Source organism: Triturus cristatus, chromosome 8 (assembly GCF_964204655.1).
Source record: "Triturus cristatus chromosome 8, aTriCri1.1, whole genome shotgun sequence".
Taxonomy (NCBI): Eukaryota; Metazoa; Chordata; class Amphibia; order Caudata; family Salamandridae; genus Triturus; species Triturus cristatus.
In genome coordinates, this window is record NC_140591.1 from 1,331,572,594 (window position 1) to 1,331,599,186 (window position 26,593).

The window sequence follows — 26,593 nt, forward strand, 5'->3', positions numbered from 1 at the left end:
TAATCTGACTTTTCAATTATTGCTTCCCATTGTATTCGGCGCACTCCGTTGCACCTTTTTGTTTTGAGCCCCAGCTATAAGAAGATGACTTATAAATTGGGGTGGATGGAAGTCCACCACGAGTAATAAAGTCACTAATCTGTTAAATCCAGTAAAAGGTTTCAGTAATTTAAACCTGAGCTTAACCCCTGGTGGCTATGGCAAAAACCAGACAAGCTTAACGTAAATAAAATGTGTAAAAGTTTTGGAGGTATCAAAACAGTTAAAAAGTCGGGAATTCAACACAATAAAATCCGACTCCAATTTATATAAAAACAATAAGAAAAATGTGATGAGCACACTAACGCCAAAATGTCAAAATTCGAATAAGGGCAACGGGTGATTGGGATTTAAAAAATATTTAAGAGGGAAAAATCCACGAAAAATAAAATGCCCAATGTAAATCTAAGGTCGAAGTAGACCGAGAACAACGTGAAATTTCAGGCTGACTGCGATGAAGTCAGGGTTAGTTACACAAAGTTTATTGGTCCTTGTGAAACCAAAAACATTTCCAAGTCCCACTTTAGAAAGGGAATTTGTCACTTTGTGGAAGAACGATATTTACATTTATTTCATGTCCAGATGCAGTCAATTATTGATGTGAAATTTTATCCTGCGCTGTAGCCCCTGCCTTGGAACTGAAGTGCTGATGTCAGTTGTTTAGAAATGTTCACGTTCCACTGTGAATCTCTATGCATTTGCTCGGTCCCTTTTTGTCCTCAAACCCTCTTGCACACACCTTATCCAACTAGAATTCCATGCTCTTCCTAGGTAATAATCATATTTTGATATGCATTATTAACGAATATTTGCCATAAAACTTCACTAAACCTATAAATTGTACTAGCGCCTACTTGCATTCTGTAGTTTGCATGTCTATTATGGCCTTCAACAATTCCTTTTGATGCAATCCTTTCCATTATTAATGTGGGATCCAAATATAAAGTTTTCTCCCTCAGTCTATATAACAAAATCCTCACCCGCTCATTGTTCTTCCTCATTCTTGCATATACCAAAATATTTAGCCAAAGCACCTTACCTTGAATCTAAATGTCCCATGAAGTATTAAAAAGCCTGTCCTTAAATCCGCTGACAAGCGTGGAGGAAGGAACACACTGGCACCTTAAAGCCTGGTCCTCATGTTATTCACTCATGACAATTGGTTGTATACACGTATTCATGTACACCTTCTGCATCTTCATTGGATAGCTTCGGCAAATGATCAAATACCTTTTGCTCTTCTGGTCCTAAACAATGTAATAGTGATGGTGTCTTCCTTATGCACTAAAACATGCCTCACACTATTCTGTAGCTAGAAAACCCTCTTCCATTTCCCCACTTCAAAAAGGGTTGCTCCCTGGTAGATGGAAAGAAACGTGGGGCAGTTACATTTTTCATATTTCGTTTCTAATGTTTTGGAACACTAGGCAGGCATACAAATCACATCTTACTAGACAACACTGACACACACAAACACCACAATCTTTCACTTCGGCGTCCGATCTGAAGTCGGAGTCCCATGTAAGCAGTTAGTTTTTACAGATGGTCTGGTGTAGCTGTCATCACTTTAAAATAGAGACACTAAATAATTTCCCATAATCAAGATACAAAGTAGTGGGATTTAATCTGTGACTGTAGTCCAACAAGCTTCAGGATGGCCCCAATCCTCTAGTACTAGCATCGTTTGGTGTATTTTTTTCTCTCCGTGTCAAACCTCTGCTGTCTTTTACATCGTGATTTAGGTATGGAGGCTCCAATGGGCTTACTTGCACAGTCCTAGCGCAGACTCCTCTCTGACTCCACAGTGGACTGCTTACAGGACTCTGCCTTAAAGCACTCCACTGTCTCTTCCAGGCGAATACGCTCCAGAGCATGCCCAGTTTGACTCTCCTACTTGTGCTCAGCCTTTGACCCTCCATGCCAATCCACTTCACCAGTGTCTTCCAGTGGGGTCTCCGTGGTTTTTTTTTTTTTTTTGAAACAGTTTATTACAAGACTCAAAAAATTATACAAATATGGGCCTACAACCTTCCGGCCGGCCGCTAGCAATAAAAGGAGCATACGGTATACATTTATAAAACACATGGTGCTGCGGCCGAGCATTTACAGGAGATAACATCGTTGCGTGCCACACTATTCAGGCCCCAGTATACGGTTCCATTTTAAATTTAAAGAACAACAAACACAAACAAACCCACAAGGCAATCCTCAATCGAAATAGCAACACGTGCTCCCCTAGAGGGGGGGATTCTAGCCATCCATAGGAATCTCAAGAGGGGGGGGGAGAGATCAGAACTAGGGTTGGGGACACCTAATGCCCAGGTACCGGGGGGATGAGTTGGCTAAGGGGACGGGGCCGGCGACGGATCAGGCAATAGGGGTGGAGCACAGATTCCCCCGCGGTAGGCGTTCCAGGGGCCCCACACTTTCACCCATGTCGCAGGCTTACCTCTCGCCACATACACCACCTTTTCCCGAAACATGCACCAATCCATATGTTCCTTCCAGGCCGAGACAGTCGGGGGGCTCTGGGATCCCCACAGCTGGGCAATATCACACTTGGCAACCATATACCCCAGAGTCACCCACCACGTCTGCGGCACCGAGTAATCGGTAGGCTCCCACACATTCAACAGGCATCTCCTCGCTTCGGGCAACAGCGCCACATGCGTGACCACTCGCAGCACCTCATGCACACCTCGCCAGAACCCCTCCACTTGCGGGCACTCCCACAGGATATGCAGAAAAGTCCCCAGCGCACCACACCCACGCTTACACAAACCGTCCTCAGCATAGCCCATACGCAGGAGCTTTGGCCCCGTCATGTAGACCCTGTGGAGTATCTTGAGCTGGACGAAACGAAGGCGAGCCGGTATGGCCACCTCTTTCGGGGAGGCCACCGCGGAGATCCAGTCCTCGTCGTCCAGCTCCAGCCCATCGGCTACCCAAGCCTCACGAAGGGCAGTCAGCAAGTCTGAGCGATCGTTGATCAGTTTTTTGTAGATCAGTGAGATCGTGCTGTCAGGGACGTGTCCATCCAGCACTCTATCCTCCAGGGGGGAGCACACCGGAATGGAGGCAACGTCCGGAAAGACGGAGCCCAGCGCATGCCGGACCTGCAAGTACCGAAAGTACTCGCTGCCCTGCAACTGAAATTCCGTCTGCAGCATCTCGAACGTTTTAAATCCTCCCCTCGTCCAGAGATCCCCCACTTTGCTGATGCCTATTAAATCCCACTTCTCAAAGCCCTTCGAGGTCCACAAGGAGCCCAACCGCTCAGATGCGTATAGTGGTGACGCCCGGGTCAAACGGTCCTTCCACCCCATTGCAGCATTGGCCGCGTGCCACACTCGCACCATGACACGCGTGGGGCCCGTCAGGCGAGCGTCGGGCGCGCTAGAGTAGAGCGCTCGATTATAGTCACCACCTAGAAGTAGCATCCTATCCATTTCAAACGCCGGGTTTAAGGCTGGCCCATATAGGCCCTGATTAATTGCAGCTAGCTGGGAGGCCCAATAATACCGTTTAATATCCGGGAGGGCAATCCCCCCATCATACCAGGGGAGCGTCAGCTTAGCCAGGGCAATACGTGGCCTCCCGTCCCAGAACAGGCGGCGCTGCATACTCTCCACTTCGCGAAAGTAGCGCGCTGGGACGAGGTCCATCGTGTTCTGCAACGCGTATAGGAAACGCGGCAACGACATCATTTTAAACCATGCCGCCCGGCCAAGCGGCAAACGCCGCCAGCGCGCGACATCCTCTTTCAGACGCTGGAGGGGGGGAAGCAAGTTCCGATCATACCGAGCCTCCGGGTCCAGAGTAATGAAGACACCCAGGTACCTGAATCCCTGCGGGGCGATCTGGATCGGACAGTCCCGCGGGAGGATAGGAGCCTCCCCAGAGAGAACATACACACACGATTTAGCCCAGTTGATGACCAGACCGGAGTTACGACCGAATGAATGCAGAACATCAACTAGTACTATGAGTGATTTACGTGGGGAAGCTAGGTACAAGAGGATGTCATCAGTGTATAGGGATACGCGGTCCTCATACTCGGGGGTCCAGCGGAGACCACGGATGGAAGGCTCCCACCGCAGCCACTCCGCCAGGGGCTCCAAGGCAAGTGCAAAGAGGAGCGGCGATAAGGGGCAGCCCTGTCGAGTGCCCCGGCCCAGCTCAAACGGAGCAGATACTCTTCCGTTCACCACCACCTGCGCCAATGGGCCCGAATATAGCAATTTGACCCAACTGATGAACCCTGGGCCAAATCCAAACTTCGCAAGCATCGCCCAGATATATGGCCATTCAAGCGTGTCAAACGCCATGGTGGCGTCTAAGGACGCCAAAATGGCCGGCTCCCGTATGAACGGGGCACGTGCGAGCACACCGTGCAAACGCCGCAGATTAAGGGCTGTGTTGCGATGAGGAATAAAGCCAGACTGGTCCTGATGAACCAAATCGCCCACCACGCCGACCAGCCGATTGGCCAGTACCTTAGCGAGAATCTTGGGCTCCGCATTCAGCAGCGAAATGGGCCGATAGGATGTAACCCGGTCCCGAGTTCTCCCCTCCTTGTGGATGACCACAATTGTAGCCAGACGCTGGTCCGGCGGGAGGGAGCCCACCGAGTGTGCCGCCAGGAACATAGCCCGGAGGTGGGGTGCCAGCGTATCCGGTCGTAACTTGTACAACTCGATAGGGAGACCATTCGGACCCATGGCCTTGCCAGAAGCGACCGAGCGTATGGCGAGGGCGATCTCGTCGGAGGTGGGAGCGGCGTCCAACGACACCCTGTCCTCCCCGGAAAGGGACGGCAGCGCGATATCACTGAGCAGGGCAAGGGAATCCTCTTCCGAGCAGGGAGACACCGGGGAATACACCCCATGGAAATAATCCGCGAAGCAGGAGACAATTTCTTTTGGCTCAGTTACACACACACCATCCGTTTTCTCAATCAGCGGGACCACACGATTCGCTCTCTCTTTTTTGTCCAACCACGCTATAAGTTTACCAGCCTTATCACCCACATCATACAGACGCCCCTGTTGCTCTCTACTGAGGCCCCTGGCCGCCTCCGTGACGAGGGCCCTGTAGGCCGCCTGCTTGAGTTGGAGGACATGTAATGCAGCATCCGTCACCCCACCTTCTAAATTCCCCTCCAACTCGGCTATTTCAGCCTCCATCCGGGTCACCTCCTCCCGCTCGCGCCTCCGGGCATGGGAAATAAGGGATAGGGCCTCCCCTCGGAGTACTGTCTTGAAGGCCTCCCATAGCGGTATGGCCGAAGGCACAGACCCCACATTCTCATCAAAGTATCGCTGAAGGGATTTAATCAATGCAGCGCGAATGGAGGGGTCGCGCAGGTACCAAGGATTGATTGGGACCACCCTACCCTCACCCCTCGGAAAGACATCAACGTGCAGTAGGAGCGGGGAGTGGTCCGAAATACCCCGTGGCAAATGGCGTACCTCTCCCACCCTCCCAACATAGGCCGCCGGGACAAGGACATAGTCTAGTCGTGAGAGACTACCATGGGCTCCCGAGTGGAAAGTATACTGCAGCTGCGCGGGGTGTTTTAAACGCCAGCAGTCCACTAATCCAAATGTATCTAAGAGGCCGGGTAGCCACGCCTGTGCCCGGGGGAGGTCCCTAGGGGGGTGACGATCCAAAGATCCAGATACCACCGCATTAAAATCCCCCCCCCACAACTAAAAGCCCCCCCCGGAAGGCCAAGGAGAAGGCGCCCAAGGTCCGCAAAGGTGGTCGACTGCAGCCCCGGTGGGATGTATACTGACACAAAGACAACCACTTTGCCCTCCAGTCTTCCCACCAAGACCGTATAACGTCCCCTATCATCGTGGAGCACCTCATCAATCTCCAACGAGAGCGAGTTCTTCACCATAATGCCCACACCCCGTGAGCCGGACGTAAAGCCCGAGTGAGCCACTAGGCGATAGCCACGCCGATTCATGGCGCAGAAGGAGTTACCAATGAGGTGTGTCTCCTGCAGAAAGACTACATCGGGCGAGATTCGCTTCAAAAACTGCAGGACCACACCCCGTTTGATCCTGTCCCCCAGTCCATTCACATTCCAGGATAACAAAGTTAGTTCCCTACCCCCCATCATATACAAAAGCCATCATTCGTACCCCGGAGAGCACTTTAAAACCAACACAATAATACGTTTGCCTTGTGATAAAAACGAACAACACCCCATCCCTACCCACCCACCCCAACAGAACTCCCCCCTCCCTGCACCCCTGCATGAGCCCAAACAGCCCCCCCAACGTGCAGTGTGCCTGTCGCCCCATATGTAGTTAGACTAACTAAACCCCCTAGAGGAGGAGGGAGAACCCCCAAGAGACCCAACACAACCTCCATAGGAGGGGAACTTACAAAAAACTGACGCAGAATCAAAAGTGGCATCATTTTCGTCCAGTGAGGCCCATTATTAGACCCTCAGTCCTGATCCAGCGTGCCGTCTCCCCCCGCCGCCCCCCCCGCCCCCCCGATCACGATCCCCGGGCAGAGTATCCAGCCAGTCCCCGGCCGCCTCGGGACGATCAAAGAAATGCGTGCGACCATCCACCTCCACACGCAGCTTGGCCGGGAAAAGCATGGCATATTTGAGGTTTGGGTCCCGAAGACGGCGTTTGACGCCTAGGAATCTCAGTCTCTGCTTCTGGACCGCCGGGGTGAAATCAGGATAGAAATTAACCTCCATGTTGTCAAGCTTGACCGGTCCATGCAGTCTGGAGGTTTGCAGGATAGCGTCTCTATCCCGAAAATTGAAAATCCGGGCGATGAGAGGTCTTGGAGGGGCTCCGACATTCGGCCTTCCCCCGGGAACCCTGTGAGCCCTCTCCACAGCGAAGAATTTGCTCAGCCCCCGTGGCTGGAGATGGGTAGCAATCAGGTCCTCCACAAAAAGATCCGCCGCCGCCTCCTCGCGTCCCTCGGGCACCCCGATAATGCGGATGTTGTTCCTCCGTGCCCGACTCTCGGAGTCCTCCAGGCGTCGATCCATTAGCGCAGTCGCCCGACTAAGCCGGCGCACCTCTGTTTGCAAGGCCGCCACGTCTGTCGTTAGGCCCGATGCGGTGTGGGCCAAAGACTCTACTCGGTCATTGGTTTTGGAAAGATCGGCCCTCACCAGGCCAACATCCACGAGGACCGAGTCAATCTTCTGCGCCAGTGTATCAAACCGCTGGCCCACCGAGGCCTTCATCTCGGCAATGGCGCCCATAACATCTCGCAGAGTCAAATCTGCGGGCAGGTCTGGGGCGTCAGGAGGGCTCTCAGGGGACTTGCGCGGACCATCGGGCGATCCCTTCTGGAGGGTATAGCGGTCCATACTGTTGGCCTGATGGACGGCGCCGCGCCGGGTCGATTTGATCTTTGCCCGGTCTCCATCTTGTTTCGTGGCCATGGCCACCAGTCTCCCAGTCGCACCAGCCACGTCGTGTAGGGCAGGAAAGCAGACACGAGCTCCGGGGGGGGCCCCCTCAGGGCAGCAGGGTGGATCACAGCCTGCAGGCAGGCAGGGTCTCCCAGCAAGGCCACACCACACCAACACCAAGGGCTCCGCGACCCAACCTCGCAGAGACGACAAGGTGGTGCGAAAGCGAAAGCGAAAGTGCGGGGCACGCGAGTCGCCAGGCCCTGCCTGCCGCTGTTGTTCACTTTGTCACTGGATCACCCCACAGCGCAAATCCGGGGTCCGGCAAGGGGAAGGCCGCACACTTCAGTCGGTGCTCACTCCGGTGTCCGAGGTCCGATTCGGAAGCGGGAAACGGGTGCCACCTCAGCTCAGGTTCACCAACATAGTCCCCTCATCCAGGGCAGGATAATGTCAGGATAATCGTAGGAGGTTGCGGAGGTCCTCGGGAGCCTCGCACCTACGCGGCCATCTTGGTTGCGCGCTAGGCTCCTCCGTCTCCGTGGTTTTTAATCTTAATGAAGCCTTTTTACCTGTGAATTGGCTGGTGTTGAGCAGCGTTGCATCACAGCAGGGTAGCATCGCCTTACACTGTCCATTTCCAGTTAACATAGGGCCATTCATGCAAAAGGCAGATCAGTAGAACAAATTGAGAGCACAGATGCAAGTCATCAAATTATTTTACTGGAGGACCACTTAAAATTGATTGGAGTGGTATCCCCCCACCCGGATACCTCTCCGCTCAACTTTGAATTGGACCATAGAGTTTAGGCAGTATTACACACATACCTTTTAAACACCGTCCTTTTTACACACAAAACAAAACACACCATAATTCTCAAGACTGTATTGTTCTCACAGTAAACTCATCCAGGCTGATTGGCTTTGTCCATCGGATATGTTTTCTGGGTGATATTGTCTCGGTACGTTTACGGTCTCCTTTTTGTTCAGTTGAAAGTAGAATCATCCCAAGAGTTTTCACTCCTTTGTTCTGCTCTTGTTTTCAGCCCTAGGGACAAGGTCAGCAGCCACATTAGTTGCCAGGGAACCAGTTTATCACATGAACTGTAAAGAAGCAAGTGGAGTATTAGTTGGCACCAATGGGAGTGAATGAGTTGCTGAGGAAAGTCTATTACAAAAACAGATGCAGTTTGTGATCTTGTTTAGCTTTAATCTACATGAGTATTTGAGAGCCTCTTGTACTTTAGGTTTTACGAAATGGCAGATCCCAAATGAATGCTTAAACCAAATCATAAGTTTTAATTGGGAAATTAGAACGGCTTCTAATGACAAATAATAGCCTTGTGAGCATACTGATTCATGTTTTTTTGCTATGAATGGCTTCTGTGTGCATTTCTCTATTTTGGTAAATCTTTACCCATTTGCCCTGTTTCTTGCTGATCTGTCTCCCTAGCAATCTGCCTTTTTTAGTGGTCCGCCAATACATGTGTACCTATGAATTTCCAAATTTGTGATTAATCTTCAAATGAAGATTACAACTTTCATCATATATATATATTTTTTTTTAAAGAAACCTTTATTGCACATTAAAGAGATACAAACAAGGGCCTACAACCACACAGGCCGGCCGCTAGAAAGCTCGGGAGCCAGCAAGGCAACTCCATACATTCAAATGAACCAAAGGCAAAGGCTCCCGAAAGTTCGAAAGCACATATAACAGGCCGCAGCCATAGTCCAAAGGCAATCAAAAAAGGAAGGTTTCACATTTTCTAAAAAAGAAAGAAAAAAACCAACAATAACACACAAACAAATGTTTTTTTAAATACTTTAAATCCATATTGTAACTGAATTTTCCACCTAATTAGCCACTAATATTCATGAGTCACGCCTCCATATTTTTTTTTCTTCAAATTTGTTATGTTGTGGTTCCTTTAATCCATTTGTATTTGAATGCTTGAGCTCTCTTGTCTGTGTTAGAAAAAAAGGATTAAGACTATCAATTTAGCAGGTTCTTGAAGAAAGATCTGAAACCCTATTGTTTGCAAATTGGGAATTATTTTCCATCTGTGTTCTACGGTTGAGCGGCGTAAGTCGGATTTAACAAAAAAATCATATATATTGGTTTTAATTGTTTTGGGAGTTGTGCAAACTAGTAGAATAATTGATGGAAATAAAGTTACCAATGTGTGTTAGAATAGCACATGGGTGAAAGAAATAGATGAGCATGCTGAATTTGCCAGTCTATATTCCAGTCTTTTAACTCTGAAAAAGATTTCTGAAATAGTTGAACAGTGAAGTGGTGTTGATCACCCCCTTCGATATCCTTTGGTATCTCCAATACTCGCCACTACTATGCCACGTCCTCATCAGACTGCTTCGGCATTAGATCTGTGTTCGTAATCATCAGAACATCTCGACTGTCTTAGTAGTTTCAGTGTGTTAAGCGACTGCCATCACTAGAGAATGGGACTTAATTGAAAAAAGAGATTTCATCCAGTTTTGAGGCTCGAGTACCGGCACCTTATTTATTTATTTATTTATATGCTTGTAGAGCGCAGGAAGTCAACCCCCGAAAAGGTATCTCCGCGCTTACGTTTTACCAAGAAGCCTCACAGTTGAACAGAGTAGAGGAAGAGAGAGAAAAAAAGAAAGAAAAACCTAGCAGACGACAAACAAAAACGTTTTCAGGGACTTCTTAAAGGATTGAAGATTAGTCATACTTTTGAGAGCTAGGGGCAGAGAATTCCAAAGGACAGGGCCTTTATAGGACAGGGCTCGCCCTCCCTGCCAGGCTCTTTTTATCCTTGGGATCTGGAGTTGTTGCTGATTGCTGGAGCGTAGAACACGACTGGGTATGTGGAATTTGAATAATTTTTTTAAATATTTGGGTCCATTGCCAAACCAACAGTTGTGGATGGTGCAGCAGATTTTAAATTTTACACGCTGTCTTATTGGCAACCAGTGAAGTTTTGTCAGGAGAGGGAGTGATGGAGACCTTGGCTGAGCGTTGAGAACTAGTCTTGCAGCTATGTTTTGGACTACCTGTAGTCTCTGAAGTTGTTCTTCATTTGCCGAAACCAGTAGACCGTTACAGTAGTCCAATCTACTTGTAACCAACGCTTGGACAAGAGTCTTCCTATAGCAATCTGACAAAAATGGGAAGACTCGTCGTAGCAGCCCAATGATCTGAAAGCAGGAACCTGCTACTTGGTTAATGTGCTCTTTCAACAGAAGAGGTTTATCCAGGCGCACACCGAGGTTTTTGACAGTATGTTTGGGGATAGGGGTTGGTCCTAAATCCGATGGCCACCATTCCGGAGACCACAGAAGTGTGGCCTCTCCAAACAGCATTACCTCAGTCTTGCCTACATTACACTGGAGGCAATTGTTGGCCATCCAGTGGGATACTGCTCTCATTCCGCCCGCAAAGGATTTTTGTATTGCGGGCGTCATGGTTTTAAAAGGGAATAGAAGCTGGGTGTCGTCGGCGTACGACACCGGGGTGAAACCATAAGATCTTACAATGTCCGCCAGGGGGGCTACATATATGTTAAATAGAGTGGGACTTGGGCATGAGCCTTGTGGCACTCCCTTAGTGAGCTCCCTGGAGATTGAACGGTGGGGGCCCAGTCTCACTTCTTGTTGGCGGTCCGAGAGAAAGCTTTCCAACCAGGCAAGAGCCACCCCATCTATTCCCCTCTCCCTTAGACGACCAAGAAGTATCTCATGAGACACGGTGTCGAAGTCAGCGGATAGATCTAACAGCACTAGAATCATAGAGTTTCCTCCATCCAGTGACATCTTGATATTATCAGTCACTGAAAGGAGGGCAGATTCTGTGCTGTGATTGGGCCTGAAACCAGATTGAGAGAAATCTAGGCCCTCCGTTGCCTCGATGTATTTAGACAGATGAATGTTTACGTGTCTCTCGGTCATCTTACTGAGAAAGGGTAAGAGGGAGATGGGTCGGAGATTAGATAGGTCGGTCCATGGAGTTGCTGCGTTCTTTCGTATAGGGTTCACCACTGCTTTTTTCCAGGCAGTGGGTACAGACCCTTCTCTAAGAGAGGGGTTGATCAGTGTTAGAATGAAGGGCCCGAGCAGGGATTGCAGAGAGGCAGTTATTTTAGCTGATAAAAAGTCTTCTGGAGATCCAGTTTTTATATGGCTCATAAGAGCGGTCAGATCAGAGTCATTAGCTGCCGGGAATATCGTAAGTGTGGTGTTATTAGATGTGGGCAAGGTAAAAGGGGGAGAGGAGCTGTCGCTATTTTGATTTTGATTAGCGGCCAGTAGAATTTTATCATAAATCAAATTGATTTTACTTTCAAAAAACAAGGAAATATCGTCACATAATTGTTGAGAAAAGTCATCAGGGCTTTTGCATGCAGTGGGTTTTACAAACTCCTGAAGAATTTTGAATAATTCTTTGGATCGGTTTCCCGCTTCTGCAAGTTGTTGAGAGATGTTATTCCGAAGGGCAAGTTTGATGTTTTTAAAGTACTTGGTCTGAGCCTCATGATGAGCTTTCTTATTTTCCTCAGTTCGTGTTTTCCTCCATTTTTTTTCCAGCCTTCTACACTTTTGTTTTTCTGCCCTGATCTCTTCCGTGTACCATATTTCCTGTTTGGTAGCAGGGAATTGTTTGTGTAGTTTTAAAGGTGCAATTTTATCAATCGCTTCTTTCAGAGAGGTATTGAATTTAGTTAAGATGGTCTCAGTGTTGTCTGTCTCCGTCAATGTTGGCTGCTTCCATTCCTTTTGCAAATCCTCAATGGTGACTTTATGCCATTGTCGGCGCCAGATTGGTGGGAGAGAATTTTTATTGGAGGGCTTCTCCATCTTGGATAGTGAAAATTCCACAATAAAGTGATCGGACCACATTATTTGAACCGGAGGGGAACATTGTATTTTGGGAAAGTTGGTAAATACCAAATCAAGAAGATGTCCATCTATATGTGTAGGCTCATGATTTTGCAATGTCAAACCCAGAGAGGATAGATCTGAAATCAGGGATATTGTGTCAGGAAGTGTAGAATTGTGAACATGGACATTGAAGTCGCCAAGAAGAAGAAATTCTTCTTTTGCTGTAAGATGAGGGGCCAAAAATTCTAATAGAGCAAGGGAGAAGCCTGTAGAAGACCCTGGAGGACGATAAACCAAGGCTCCTTTCCAAAATCTATTTGTGGCATATTGCATTTTGAAGATTATTATCTCAAAGAGTGGGTTAATCTTCTGTTCCAGTATAATGATCTTTAGGTGTTCTTTATGTATGATGGCTAAGCCACCACCCATTTTCTCCGGCCGATCCAAATGGACCAACTTATAGCTGACGGGAACAGCAACAGCAATGGCTGGGACAGTGTGAGGTTTCAACCACGTTTCTGTTAGAAAACAAAGATCTGGTGAAGTGGCGTGTATTAGATCCCATACCTCAAGTTGGTGGCTAGGCAGGGAGCGTGTATTAAGAAGAATGCACTTTGTCCCCTTAGTCCCTGTAGATAGAGTATGGTCACTTATATTTAACTTCTTAATGCACGAATTTAAGAAATGGGTTTGATATTTGCAATGTGAGCACAAGAAGGGGCCCTCAGGATACGGCCAGGAATGTATGGAACATTCTGAAACAGAGAGTGGTCTAAGGTGGAGTAGCATTTGTGCCGTATACCTAATGTGGGAGGCCATACCGGAAGCGGTGGGTGTGGGTATCTGGTCCGAAGCCCCTAGTCCCGTCCTGTCGCGGACGGGCGCAGACGGGCAGGACTCTGGCACGACTCCGGCGCAGGTCCGACTCGTCCGCTGTACGCGTCCGCTGCGCGGAGCCATAGCCGTTCCTTTTAAAGCGCTGCTAGAGCGCGTCACCCGCCTGCCCCACACCCAATATGGCCGCCAAAACCGGCACCCCAGCCCTCGGCGTCTATACTCTGCCGAGGGCGGACCGGAGGCCGGGAAAGGGGGAAGGAGCTCACAGCGCCGAGAAGCGCAACAAAAGCGTCCTGTCCACACCGCTCCAGCACAAGCGAAGCGGACCACCCAGGTAGGAGTACACACAATCAATCAATATTACTAAAAATGCAATAAATGCACAGAGCGCTCAAAAATAAAAGAGACAGAGAGAGACACCTCCCTGCTGCGCCTCAGGAGGGGAAAGTTTCTGTTGGTTGTAAACACCGATGAAGGTTCACTCTTTCCCTTTTAAAGCGCTGCTAGAGCGCGTCACCCGCCTGCCCCACACCCAATATGGCCGCCAAAACCGGCACCCCAGCCCTCGGCGTCTATACTCGGCCGAGGGCGGACCGGAGGCCGGGAAAGGGGGAAGGAGCTCACAGCGCCGAGAAGCGCAACAAAAGCGTCCTGTCCACACCGCTCCAGCACAAGCGAAGCGGACCACCCAGGTAGGAGTACACACAATCCATCAATATTACTAAAAATGCAATAAATGCACAGAGCGCTCAAAAATAAAAGAGACGGAGAGAGACACCTCCTGGCTGCGCCTCAGGAGGGGAAAGTTTCTGTTGATTTTCCTCCACCCTTTGTCACAGAGAAGGTTAAAACTGAGTCTTTCCTTTTAGGATTTGTAGTTTTATTAGAAGCCCCTGGGTTGATAGCATGAGTTGAATCCCGCTTCTTCAATCTTGAAGGTAGTGCTGCCTTAGAGTGCCGAATTCTGATACCAGAGGTGTACAGAATTGCATGCAGTGTTCTTTCAGAAGTAAGAGCAAATCAGAAAATGTCTCCTCTGGGTTGCCGCTTCTGCAAGCAAATGGAGCATTAGCAACTGCTGGATGCATAACTTCAACAAAAGGGTGACTGCCTGATCTTGTGGTCCTGTCGTCGTCCTTTTTCTTTTCTGAAGGGATCTGGCAGCATGTGAGCACGAACCCTGGATACGACCAAGGAAGAACTCTTCCAAGAGAAGTTCACTGATGTGATGTAGTCAAAGACACCATAAGAGATGGAGGAAGTCGATGAGACTGTAGGAACGGCCAGTGTAGATCATTGCTGGACATGGCCTCCTCCTTTTGCGCCTCCAGCGGCACCTCCAGTAACTTCAGGTATTTTGCTGTGAAGCTCCCGTGGCTTCAATACACATTTCCATGGGCCATCTTGTTTGCAGACACTCTTTTTGAAAGGTAATCAAAGCCGCCACACCAGAGAGATGGCAGGTCGTGATGTGAAGTCATCAGAGACCACAGACCTTACTTGCAGTAAGTCTCAAAACAAAATCCGGCCACCAACATGGATTTGTCGAGGTGAGGTCAAAAGTTGGCTTCACTCTTTCCTTCGCAAGACATTCTGTTTCAGTGAGAGTTCAAAAGTCCAATAGCCAGAGCTCCACCAATCCCATCTGCCAGCCGAGCATTTTGTTCCACCATCTTGATGCAGAGCAGTCTGTTGTTCTGTGTTTTGTGTTGGACAGGCTGAGTCATACTGGGTCATATTGGATTTAACCCCTTCCTCTGATTCTGTAAAAAGAGGTCTGTGCCTTATCCTTTTGTCATTAGTATGTGGTGTCTAGATTTATCACTTTGGAGGCTTTAAACAACAAGAAGCTCAGGCAAAGACCATCTGGAAACAGGTGGTGTTGTAATGTTGGGTCAGTGTTTGTAGGGACACCTCAAAACAACCCCTTTATTGTTCAGTTATGTCTTCCAACAGAAAACACTCCCCCAAAAGGTCATCCCACCAAAAGCACCATTGAATGGAGAAATCATTTTTTAGGTCTCGCCTGGCGTAGGCTGCGCGCATGCACAGTCTCGTTGGCTAGATTTAATGAGATGTGGGTGTTTTCTGTAAGGGGCACTAAGCCCCGCCCCTCTTTAGGTCTCGCCTGGCGTAGGCTGCGTGCATGCGCAGTCTCGCTGGCGAGATTTAATGAGATGTGGGTATTTTCTGTAAGGGGCATTAAGCCCGCCCCTCTTTTCCATTGGCTGGCGTCACCGTTTATGCTAAACGGTGGCCAGCCATTGGAAAAGAGGTGTCCGTGACTTATTTGCTTGGCTTTCTGAGCTGTCCCATTCGGACTGCCTCGCCTGCTTTGCGTTCGTCGCATAAGGTTTCTTATCTTTATGGGGCCAAACACATGGCCCCTATAAAGACAAGAAACCATTTGGCAGGCGAGGCCGGCAGGAAAAGCCGAGCAAATACGTCATGGCGTCCGCTTGGCTCCTAGGCATGGTGTTTACTGGGGGCTGGAGTCCCTCTGGCAGCGAGAGGCAGCTGGCGGCAGAATGAAGCAAGTTGCGGCCTCCAATAAGTACATAAATCACATCAACAAAGAGCTGTTCCTTGTACTGGGGGCCAGGGATACAATCCCTTTCATGGATTACTTAAGCATGGCAGGTTTTGAGGGCTGGACTACTGGGGTGCAATCTTTATCCTGAGTCTCGCAGAGCACATCTACCCTGATCTCCTGACTGGTATCGTAAGAGCCACTAAACAATCAGATCGTGTCTTGTCCGAGTTCAGACTCCAATCTCCATGGTCTCCACAGAATCACTCCCCCGTGTAATCTCAACAATGGTGTCACTATTTAAAGCAAGCCCCAAGGCGATGTCACCGGTAGAGGTTTGCCCCCGTGATCTTTTTACTGCAGGAGTATGTGAAACGGCCCCCTCTGCTGTTGTCAGGGAGTAGAGAAACAAAGTGTGCCCCCGTAATGTCACAGGTGCCCCGGCCGCCACCAATCTCAGACCAGGTGCGGTTACTACTAGAAAACCCCTTCCCGGTTACTACAAGACGGTAATAGGGCTTCGGGACGCGTGCAGGGAAGTGAGCGTACCTGATGAAACTCCGCCACCGCCTCTGCTGTTCGTGTCTCTCTCGGGCACCTCCACGCTCCGAGGCTCCCCCCCCCTTTCCCCATGGGAGCCAACACCACTCCCACTGTCGAAGTGAAAAAGGAGGGCCGTTCCGCCCCCCCCCCCCCCCAACCTCCAGCTACCAGGGCCTCGGACGCCTCCTTGGTAGTAACAGGACTCCCGGTCCAGGGGAAAACACCGCTTTGCAGTTCCCTCTGGCGGCACTGTGTGGGGGAAGGCGCAGTTTCTCAGGGAAGGGGAGAGCACTCCTCACTCTCCCGCTGCTGACGACCTGCTGGGCGAAATTTTAAAGTCGTTTACACCAAGCAGTAAATCGAAGCGGCAAGTCGGTGTGCCCCAGAATACAGGGGGAGATTAATAGCTGAAATGCTGCGAAACTTCTTTTTAGCAGGAAATATGTTTCGCACTATATTAATCAGACTGACTTATGCATTTTTTTTCCTCAGCTTCTTATGCGGGGCCCATGTGAATGTCGAGGTTGCCAACACAAATCACAATAAAAAAACGTTAGTTATTGCATTTACGAACTGTAGGTTTCTGAGCTAACATTGAAAAATGTTTAGAGGCAATAGGAGGACTAAAGTAGCATCCGCTCACACCAGGTACCATCCTGGGCTGGTTCTGGGAAAGGGAAATTTGCTTTTTCTCTCCTAAAAATAAACCAGCATTTGCAATGCAAAAGGTCTCGCATTTACGCGAGTTTGAGCTATTGACATTGCAAATGACAATGCCTTTTATTTTTGCTTTTAAAACGTAAATAAAAGGCATTGTCATTTGCAATGTCAATAGCTCAAAATCGCATAAATGCGAGACCTATTGCATTGCAAATGCTTGTTCCTTTATTAGATCTTGTTTGAAAAGTTGTGACCATTTTAAGATGGCAGCAACATTTCTATAAAGGATCACATACTGACTTCAACGTCCCAAGTCCGTTCTTTGTTATAGTGAAACAGATGAAGTTTAAAAATGTGTGGTGTGGTGTGGTTTGGCACACTGACATTGACAAAGGCCGTCATGGCCGAAACACGTTTGTCTGCAAGGGTGATGAAATAAAGCAATTTGAATTGGACTCCAGTGTGCGTTACTGGCTTTGTGACTGCAAGGATTGGCTCTTTTAATGTGTGTGTGTTTGTGCGTGTGTATGTGTGTGTGTGTGTATGTATATATATATATATATATATATATATATATATATATTCACTGAAAAAACCATAGGTTTCAGGGGTGTTATAGTTAGCTGGACTTTTCACTTGTACAAAACCATTGAAAATCCCCCGTTATAGTTAGTTCAGCTAACTAAAACTCGCGCGCCCGCAATGCACTGCTGATGACATCACATATTACATCACTCATGACATGGTCAGTGACATCACTCATGACATCACTGATGACATCATCCTTGCGCGAGTTATAGTTAGCTGAACTAACTATAACGGGGGAATTTCAATGGTTTTGTACAAGTGAAAAGTCCAGCTAACTAAAACACCCCTGAAACCTATGGTTTTCTCAGTGAATTTCTGAGGTTTTTTAAATGCTAATTCCTAACTATAACGTGCCTGAAACCTATGGTTTTTTCTGTGAATTCCAAAGGTTTTTTAAATGCTAATTTCTAACTATGCCTACAGAGATAGGACACGTGAAGAAAGAAGAAAAAATGCACAGAAAGGAAAAAAAAGAAGTGCAGAAAGAAGCAACAGAAGTCCTCAAAGACGAAGAAAAGTGCAGGAAGAAGGATAACGTGCAGAAAGAACAAAAAGAAGAGCAGAAAGAAGCCTTGTTGCAAAATCATCCTGTACCCTCAACTTTTTCAGACGGATACTGGTGGTAACTGAGTCTGACTAACCAGTCCTAGAGCCAGTGCTATGTTAAAAGACACTTAGAATACAGTGAAAACACCTACATACACTAGGGAACATTATGCGTTGGGGTCCCCCTGTGATTAGCATGACCTCCTCTGTAAGCCCCTAGTATATAATAGGGCAGGGGGGATTAAAACTACCTCTTAAAACAGGCCACAGGGCGTTTTTGCACACGTTAACTCAGGCCCCGTCCCCTCCCTTCACCACTGTGTAAACACTCCCTGTGTCCGTTTTTAGTTGGGAGATTAAGTTCATTTGAATCCTGAGGGTCCCTAGGGTCCAACTAGCCCACTAGGTACCTCCAGTAAGTGCCACAGAGCTGCGTTGCAGAGAGGTGTAAAAAGGGGCTTGGCCTCAGAACACCTGTCTGCAGCGCAGCTCCCTGGTGCATACTGGAGATGCCTGTTGGGCTAGTTGGCCCTCAGGGACCCTCAGTATTGAAGAGGAATTAATTCCCCAACTTACAACTCGCCAGGGGGCGCGTTTGCAGAGTGCTGCAAGGAGGGGGCGTGGCCTCTGGCACGATGCCAGTCTTTTATTTATTTTAATTTTTTAAGAAGGGGGGCTGTGTGGTTCCCCTTCTTCTAATTTATTGGCCCTGATGACCCCATCCCCCAGGGCCTGTCTCCTAATTATATTTTTCTGACCCCAATCCCCAGGGTTGGCCACTGTTTTTTTATTATTTTTAAAAAATATATATTTATAGACACACCTAGGACATGCTGGACAAACCGTACGTACTTATCACCATGACGATTTGCGTGATATTCATTAAGAGGCGACTATGCATACAATGAATCCAGGTGGAATGTATTTACACCACTAGTGAAGCTCTGACATGTCTGATGCCCTACCGTGCCTAATCCCGGTAGACACCCTTGTCGTTTATTTATACAAACATGGTTAGCTATTGACGGGCACATTTAATACACATGCACACCAAGCCATTCAAAGGGGATTCGACAAAAATTCGACCAAGACTATGCAAGAAACCCCCCTCACGGTTAATAAAACACACATCCACTGCCGGATGTGTAATACTTTTTATTTTACTCTCTGGAAAGGGGACGAACATCACTTGAGAGTCACAGCGCGCTCCTGGCAGAGCCCAATGCTGTGTTACACCCACCATTGCCTGCTGAGTGCCACACACCTCTGTGTCGTATTCCAATAGCTATTGCGTATGCTATGACACTCTCTAGCCCATGTGCACTGTAACACCACCCCGTGAATATGTCATGCCACACTTGTCATCGCACGGGTTATATTGCCCCATCTAACGTGTCTTCCTCGATGCCTATGTTATAACGCACAGTGCTATGCCATACATATTACAATCTGGGATCCATATCTTTGTCACAGTGCATATGCAACGTTACACTCCCCAGCATATATTTTATATTTCAACTTTAGAGACTAGTTAGGTTACACAACACTGCCCTGTGCATATTACACTCCAAGGCGCATATCGCATAGCACGCGCTAGTGCCTGTGCTATCTCGCGCTCTCCAATGAATCTGTCATTGGGCACAATGTATTGCATATTATATTTCACGCTCGGTTCATCTTGTATCACACTTTTTGGTGCATAGTTTATACCACACACCAGTGGTTCCCAAAGTGTGCGCCGCGGCACCCCGGTGCACCGCAATTAGAAGCCAGGGGCGCCGCGCCGCCGCGCAGCATGTGGGAGATTGCCGCCGCAGCGCAACATTCGTTGTAAAAGACTCCGATGCAGCACCAAATCTCAGATCCCCAACAGCATTGGAGAGGCACAGCGGGATGGCAACACTCACACCTTCAGCCCCGTCATGAGCTGTTAAGTCGTGTTTGAAGGTGACTGAGAGGGAGGGGCTGCAGCTTCGGTCGCAGGGGCATCTTTAATTGTGGGTTTTATATAGCGCTAGAATCGACTCCCGGAGGAGTATCTCTGCGCTTCGACCGCTGGGGAACCCATCCTGGCTCACCCTGAGAGATGGTCCCTAATGGGTATCTCCAAGGTGCGACCAAGCATCCCTGGCGGTCTGGGGGGGCCGTTGTGAAGATGAGGTTAGCCAATTCCCAGAGTTGCCGAGTGTGGTCCCTGACTAGAGTAGGCACCGAAGCGAGAATTATCAGTCCGCTGACCCTGGTCCAAGACCCTGCCGCGTCGGGAATTGAACCCTGGTCCCGGGCCATCCTCTGCTTACGGGTCTGCCGCCTCTAACCAGTGAGCCACACTTCTCTTTTCAGATGCAAACAACCCTGAATGCGTCGTGTCATGTCTCTGCAATTTAGAGGGGCCTCACACATTCCCTTCCTGCCCAGGGCCATAAAAATCGTAGAACAGGCCCTGATTACACCGAGGCAGCACGTGGTTCTCTCCACAGAGTTTAATTCATGTTACTAAATTGTAAGAAAACCTCGGTTCTTCAAACATCAGTCTAAAATGTAATAAAATAAAGACATGGCACAATCGCACCCACACTGATTAACAGTATGGAGGACAATCCGTTAAATCAGTTCTCTTGGAGTATCTCCTTTAAGTACTGTGCATCACAGTGGGGGATGGCAAAACTAACATTTTTGACAGAGACCCTGTCGTCTCGTTGTCTTGTCCAGGAGGGGGTGAGGAGCCCTACCCCACCCTGGAAGAGACAAAGATGATACTAGAATACTGCATGCCCACCCCTGTGCCCACCCTGGTGGATCCTGTTTCCCCTCATGCGATGGCTCCTGCCCCCCCCCCCCCCGATGGCTCCTGTCCCCCCCCATATGGTGGCTCCTGTGCCCCCCCCCCCAACCTGTGATGGCTCCTGTCCCGTTCCCCCCCCCCCCCCCCCCCCCCCCTATTGTGGATCCTGTCTCCGCCCTGGGTGGTTTCTGTCCCAGTCCTGGAATGGCTCCTGCACCGAGGGTGAAGTTCTTGATGGGCCTCTTCTCAAAAAGGCTCAGCTCAAAATGAATATGATAAGGTGAGCGAGTGAGTAAGTGAAGGGATGGGTGGATGGCTGGATGAATTAGTGAAAGGGTGAATGGATGAATGAAAGATTGAATAGATGGAGAATGAGAGGATGGATGGATGGATTGATGAGTGAGTGGAAGGATGGATGAGAGAAAAGGTAAATAGCTGGATGTATGGGTCGCTGGATGGGTAAAAGGGTGGATGGATGAGTGAAAGGATGGATGTGTGAAAAGGTGGATCAGTGAGTAAGTGGGAGGATGGAGGTGTGAAATTATGAATGGATTGATGAATTGATGAGTGCAAGGGTGGATGGATGGATGGATGAGTGAAAGGGTGGATGTAAGGATGGATGGATGGGTGAGTGAAAGGGAGGGTAGGTGGACAAAAGGATGAATAGATGAGTGAAGGAGTGAAAGGATAAATGGATGAGAGAAAGGATGGATGAGTGATCGGGTCAATGGATGGATGGATTAATGAGTGGATGAGTAAATGGGTGGGTGGATGGAAGGATGGCTAAGTGAAAGGGTCGATGGAGAGAGAAAGGGAGGATGGATCGATGACTGAAAGGGTGTATGGGTGGAAGGAGGAGTGACTGGGTGGATGGATGAGTAATTGAAAGGATTGCTGGATGGGTGAAAGGGTAAATGGCTGGATGGATGAGTGAATGGATGGATGGGTAGAAGAGTGGATGGATGCGTGTACAGATGGATAGGGTGAAAGGGTGGATGGATGGATGAGTGAAAGGATGGATGAAGGGATGGATAAGTGAAATTATAGATGGAAGGATACATGATGGATAGGTTTGCAAATGGTTGAATATGTTTGGATATGGCTGGGCTTACTTATATACTACTGCGCGACCTCCTCTGATGTGTCTGTAAAACTTACCTATTGTCCTGACACCTGCCTTTTAGAACTGCACCAGCAGGACCCAGCACACTTAAAACAGTGGTTCCCAAACTGTGCGCCGCGGCACCCCGGTGCGCCGGTAAAAAAAAAATGGTGGGGAGCCACGGCCAACTGCCAAGTGGGTCAAGGGAGCCATGGGTCAAAAAAGTTTGGGAACCACTGCCATACACTATATCTAGTTTCCATTTTCAATCGTGCTCTCAGGACTATGTTCTATATAGCACTGTGTTCACCTACCCTTTTCACGGGCATTACATTTTGCGATAGGGGGTGGAGGGTCAGGGGGTGTTTCTGCCAAGTGAGCCCGGAGTCACAGTCACAAACGTCCTCTTCTTCCTGAATAAAAGTGAGATTATGCTGCATACTTGTTCATATTTTAAGTAGTTTGCATAGACACAATGTTTTAAAAACAATAAAGTTCCTAATACCTGCCTTCTCTGAACAGTTAACTTGCTGCCCCATCCCCCTCCTCCCTATCCTCTGTTGTGTGAATCCATGGACTAGCCTCCTCCCTCCTGCCATGCATGGTCTGATGTGCTGCCACTGCCCTCAATTTAGTATGATGTACCAGTCCACTCCTCCTGCCCTCCATTGCCCAATTCTATGCCCCATCATTGACCTCCTGCTTAAACTCTATGCTTAGCTTGCTGCCCCTATTCTCCTTCCCCCTGCCCTCCGATGTCTTTGTGCATGCCCCTGCTCCATCCTTTTTGCCCACCATGTTCCATGGACCTGCCACTCCTATCTACTCTGAGTGTTCTGTTGAGCTGCCACTCCCCTCCCACCTGCCTAGCATTGTCAGATGACTGTAACCTGTCCCTGCCACCTCCACCCTGCCTGTCCACATGCCATGCCCCTATCCTCTTCCTCCTGTCCAAATGGTCCATTGTACTGCCACACCCTTCTGCCCTCCCTGGTCTGTTGTGCTGCAACTGCTCCTCCTGCCTGCCCCGTGCGGTCTGTTGTGAGGCCCCTTCCCCTGAACTTTCTTGTCTGTGCACAGGTCCTGACCCTCCCTTCTATCCTCCATCGTCCTTTGTGCATGCCCCTGCACCCTCCTTCTTGCCCATCATAGCCATTGTGCTGCCACTAACCCTCCCACTTGCCATGCATGGTCTTCTGTGCTGCCATGGCCCCTCCCACCTTCCCTGTGTGGTCAGTTAGCTGCCCCTGACCCCCTCTCACCTTCCCTTCATGGTCTGTGTGTATGCCATCACAGTCTCACTGTTGCTCTTCATGGTGTGTCTTGCTTCTAGTGCCCATCCTGCCTGACCTCCATGGCTATCTTGCTGCTCCTGCCCTGCCTCCTTGCCCCAGCCCTCTGTTTACATGTACAGACCTTACTCCCTCCCTCCTGGCTTGTCTGTTCCACTGTAATGCCCCTGATCCGTCCCTCCTGCCCTTTATGCTGCAGCTTTCTCTCCTGTCTGTCCATTATGGTCAGATAGCTACCATTGCCTCTTTCCCCTCTGTTCTCTGTTGTCCATGTGCATGGTCCTGTCCCCTCCCTCTTGCTTCCTATGGATTGTTGTGCTGCACTCCCGTCCCGCATGCCCTGTGTGGTGTATTGTGCTGCTGCAAACGCTGATGCCTGCCCTGCAGGGTCTGTTTGGTGCACCTCTCCATGTCCCTCCTGTCCTCTGTTATCCAAGTCCATGTCCCTACCCCATTTCCTTCCATGATCCAATGTACCATACTTGCGAACATTTTGAACTTGGTAAGAGGGAGATTTTGAAAAAAAACTGGGGTATTGATTTTCCCCTTTGAGTTACATTGAAAAAGAGGAGATTGTAGACAGGAGACAGATCAAATAAAGCCCATTTGAGCTTAAAAACATTGGACGTTTCCTGGCTGAATCGGGTCTGTTGGCATGTATGGTTGTACTACCATTGCCTCTTCCTTCTGCCCACAATGGTCTATTACATTGCCACAGCCTCTCTTGCAAGTCCTGTATTGTTGGTTTGTTGCCGCTGCCCCCCTTTCCACTGCCCTCCATAGTCTGTTGTGCTGCCATGGCCCTTCCTGCCTGCTCAGTGTGGTTAAATTGTTGCCTTTGCACCCTCCTACCTGCCTTCAATTTTCAGAGTCCGTGCCCCTGGCCTCTGCCTCTCAACAGTATCCTAATGAACAACTAGATTGCTAACATTCTATATTTATTACAAAAGTGTGGAACGCCTGACGTCATCTAGATGTAATCAAAATTAATACCTAGAGCATTTCCTTTAGAAATTACATATATGAGAGGGTCTTATTGGCATCAAAATTATGGTTAGTGCGCTAAAAGACTAAAATAAGGACATATTTTCTGAGTTTTCAAATAGCGACAAAGCACTTTTAAATTATTTGTTATCTTTGTTTTTTATCCAGTTGACCACTTGATTAAATGTTGCACTTGGGGGAGAGGATGTGGTGTTACTTCCAGAACTGTAGACTTTGCAACTGGGGAACCAGGTTGGAGTTTCTGCTACCAACCAAAATGAATTTGTTCATCAAGATGGCTTCAGGTGTGCCATACTTTTGTCATAATGAAGACAGTAAGCGCTCTAGCTGTTTTTAAGAACACTCTGGGACATTCTGTCATTGGGCTATACTTGGGCTACATCTGGGTGATATATGGGCTACATTTGGGCTCTTTTGTCTCTGGTGGCCATCTTGGGAGACTTATTTGTTATGAAGTTTCCTAATTTCCTCATTTACTGCAGTCTCCTCAGTAGGAAATACTTTCAGTTTTTTACTTTGATTCCATCAAGAAGACATTCAGATGTGTCACACATTTGCCATAAATTCAGAATGTTAACACTAGTTGTTCATTAGATTACTGTAGTAAAGCTACTGCTCACCAGGGAAAACTGCTGCTGGTATTGAAAGTGCATGTTTCAGTCTGCATGTCAGAATTTTTTAATGAAATAGAAGAGGATTTGAGAAGTCACTCAAAATGTGCCCTAATTTTTCTTTCTGAAGCACTAATCATACTTTTTATGGAAAAATGAACCCCCTCATTTTGTTCCTTTTTAAATTGAATGTTTTAAGAGTTACCACTTTAATCCAAGCAAGATGGCTTCAGGTGTGCCATACGTTTATCATAAGTAGGACTGTTAGCGCTCTAGTTGTTCTTTGGAACACTCTGGGGAAGCTGCAGTAGAACACAAAGGAATCAACTGACAGTCACTGCCCTTGTTGGATGTACATGTTTTACTGAGAATGTCAGACTTCATTCTCACATGACTGAGAAAGATAATGTGAATTTACAGAAAATAAACTCTCAGCTTAGCTTATAGATCACCTTCCAAACCTCTGTGGGAAAAGCATGAGAAAATATTTTTCTCTCAATCATGATATCCCAGCAGAAGGCTTTTTCACATGGTGAAATCACCTTAGAACATACCTCAATTCCTAAAATGAGTATGGTACCATCAACAAATGATTTATAATGTAACTAAAGTCTTAAAACCTTCTATTAACTGCAATGCTTTTTAATGAGGTACTATCATGTATATTGGTCCCAAGATGGCTGCCAACACTTCTTGGATGAAGTGCTGACAGCCAATCAGATCTCAGGATGAGATGTGTGGTTAGGCTCCGCCCACATATGTATATGATTTTACTTTTGATTTTCTCAGGAACTACTGAACAGATTGACACCAGACCTGCAAAAGGCACTCCCCTGACCTGAGGACTACCTCTCTGCCAAATTTCAAGTAATTCTGTTCAGCCGTTCGGGCTGTACCTTGGACTAAAGGTCCCTATGGAAAATTGCATGGGGAAAATGCGTTTTGGGACCCCCCTTTTATCTCAGCCCCCGCTTGACGAATCCCCCCGAGACTTTCAGGGTAGGAGCGGAGCAGAGCGCCCCACCTATTTTGAAAATTTCGTGAGGATTCGTCAACCAGCGCCAAAGTTATTCCAAATAGAATGTTGCGGATTGCCTATGGAAACACGGTCCTAACTATAACTATCTACTGGCGACCGCCAGTAGATAATATATATATGTTTGTGTGTGTATAGATATATATGGTGGGTGGGTGTGTATGTGCATATATATTTATATTTATATATATATATATATATATATATATATATATATATATATATTTTTTTTTAAGAGAACGTGAATATTCGTCCTGTTTCATAATCAACTTTGTCTCTATAGCACTAGCTTTGATGGTTTCTTCCTGTTTTTTTAAACAAATATTCATTTCTTCCTTACTTTTGGATATGAAGTCTTTTTGTTCCTTTTGTTCAAACTCCTAATTGATTTGATCGATTTCCTTCAGTATTGCTTCTTGTTCTATTACTGCATACTTAACTAAAATCTTTATTAATTTTGCTAACGCCTCACTTAAGCATGGCAGGGTTTTGGGTGCTCAAAACTGGGTGTTAATAGAATACATACCTGTCCGGGTACACAGCTCACCTCCACATTTTTCTGTAAGTATTTCTTCTCCCATCATTTAGTTTGTTTTTCATGTTTTTGAGCAGTCTCAAACGAGATCCCACATCAGTTTTTCCTGTTTGATATTGCAGTTGAATTGCGATTTTCGTTTCCAGTTGCTGCCTAGTAATCAAATAATTAAAAAAATTCATCTGTCTCTCTCTCTCTCTCTCTCTCTCTCTCTCT

At 47.9% G+C, this 26,593-nt stretch overlaps 1 protein-coding gene across 2 annotated transcripts in view; it reads left to right on the forward strand.

Moving 5' to 3' along the window:
• The window catches only part of CXADR (CXADR cell adhesion molecule), a 389,642-nt gene that overhangs the window by 24,180 nt on the left and 338,869 nt on the right, over nt 1-26,593 (forward strand). The window lies entirely within an intron of this gene.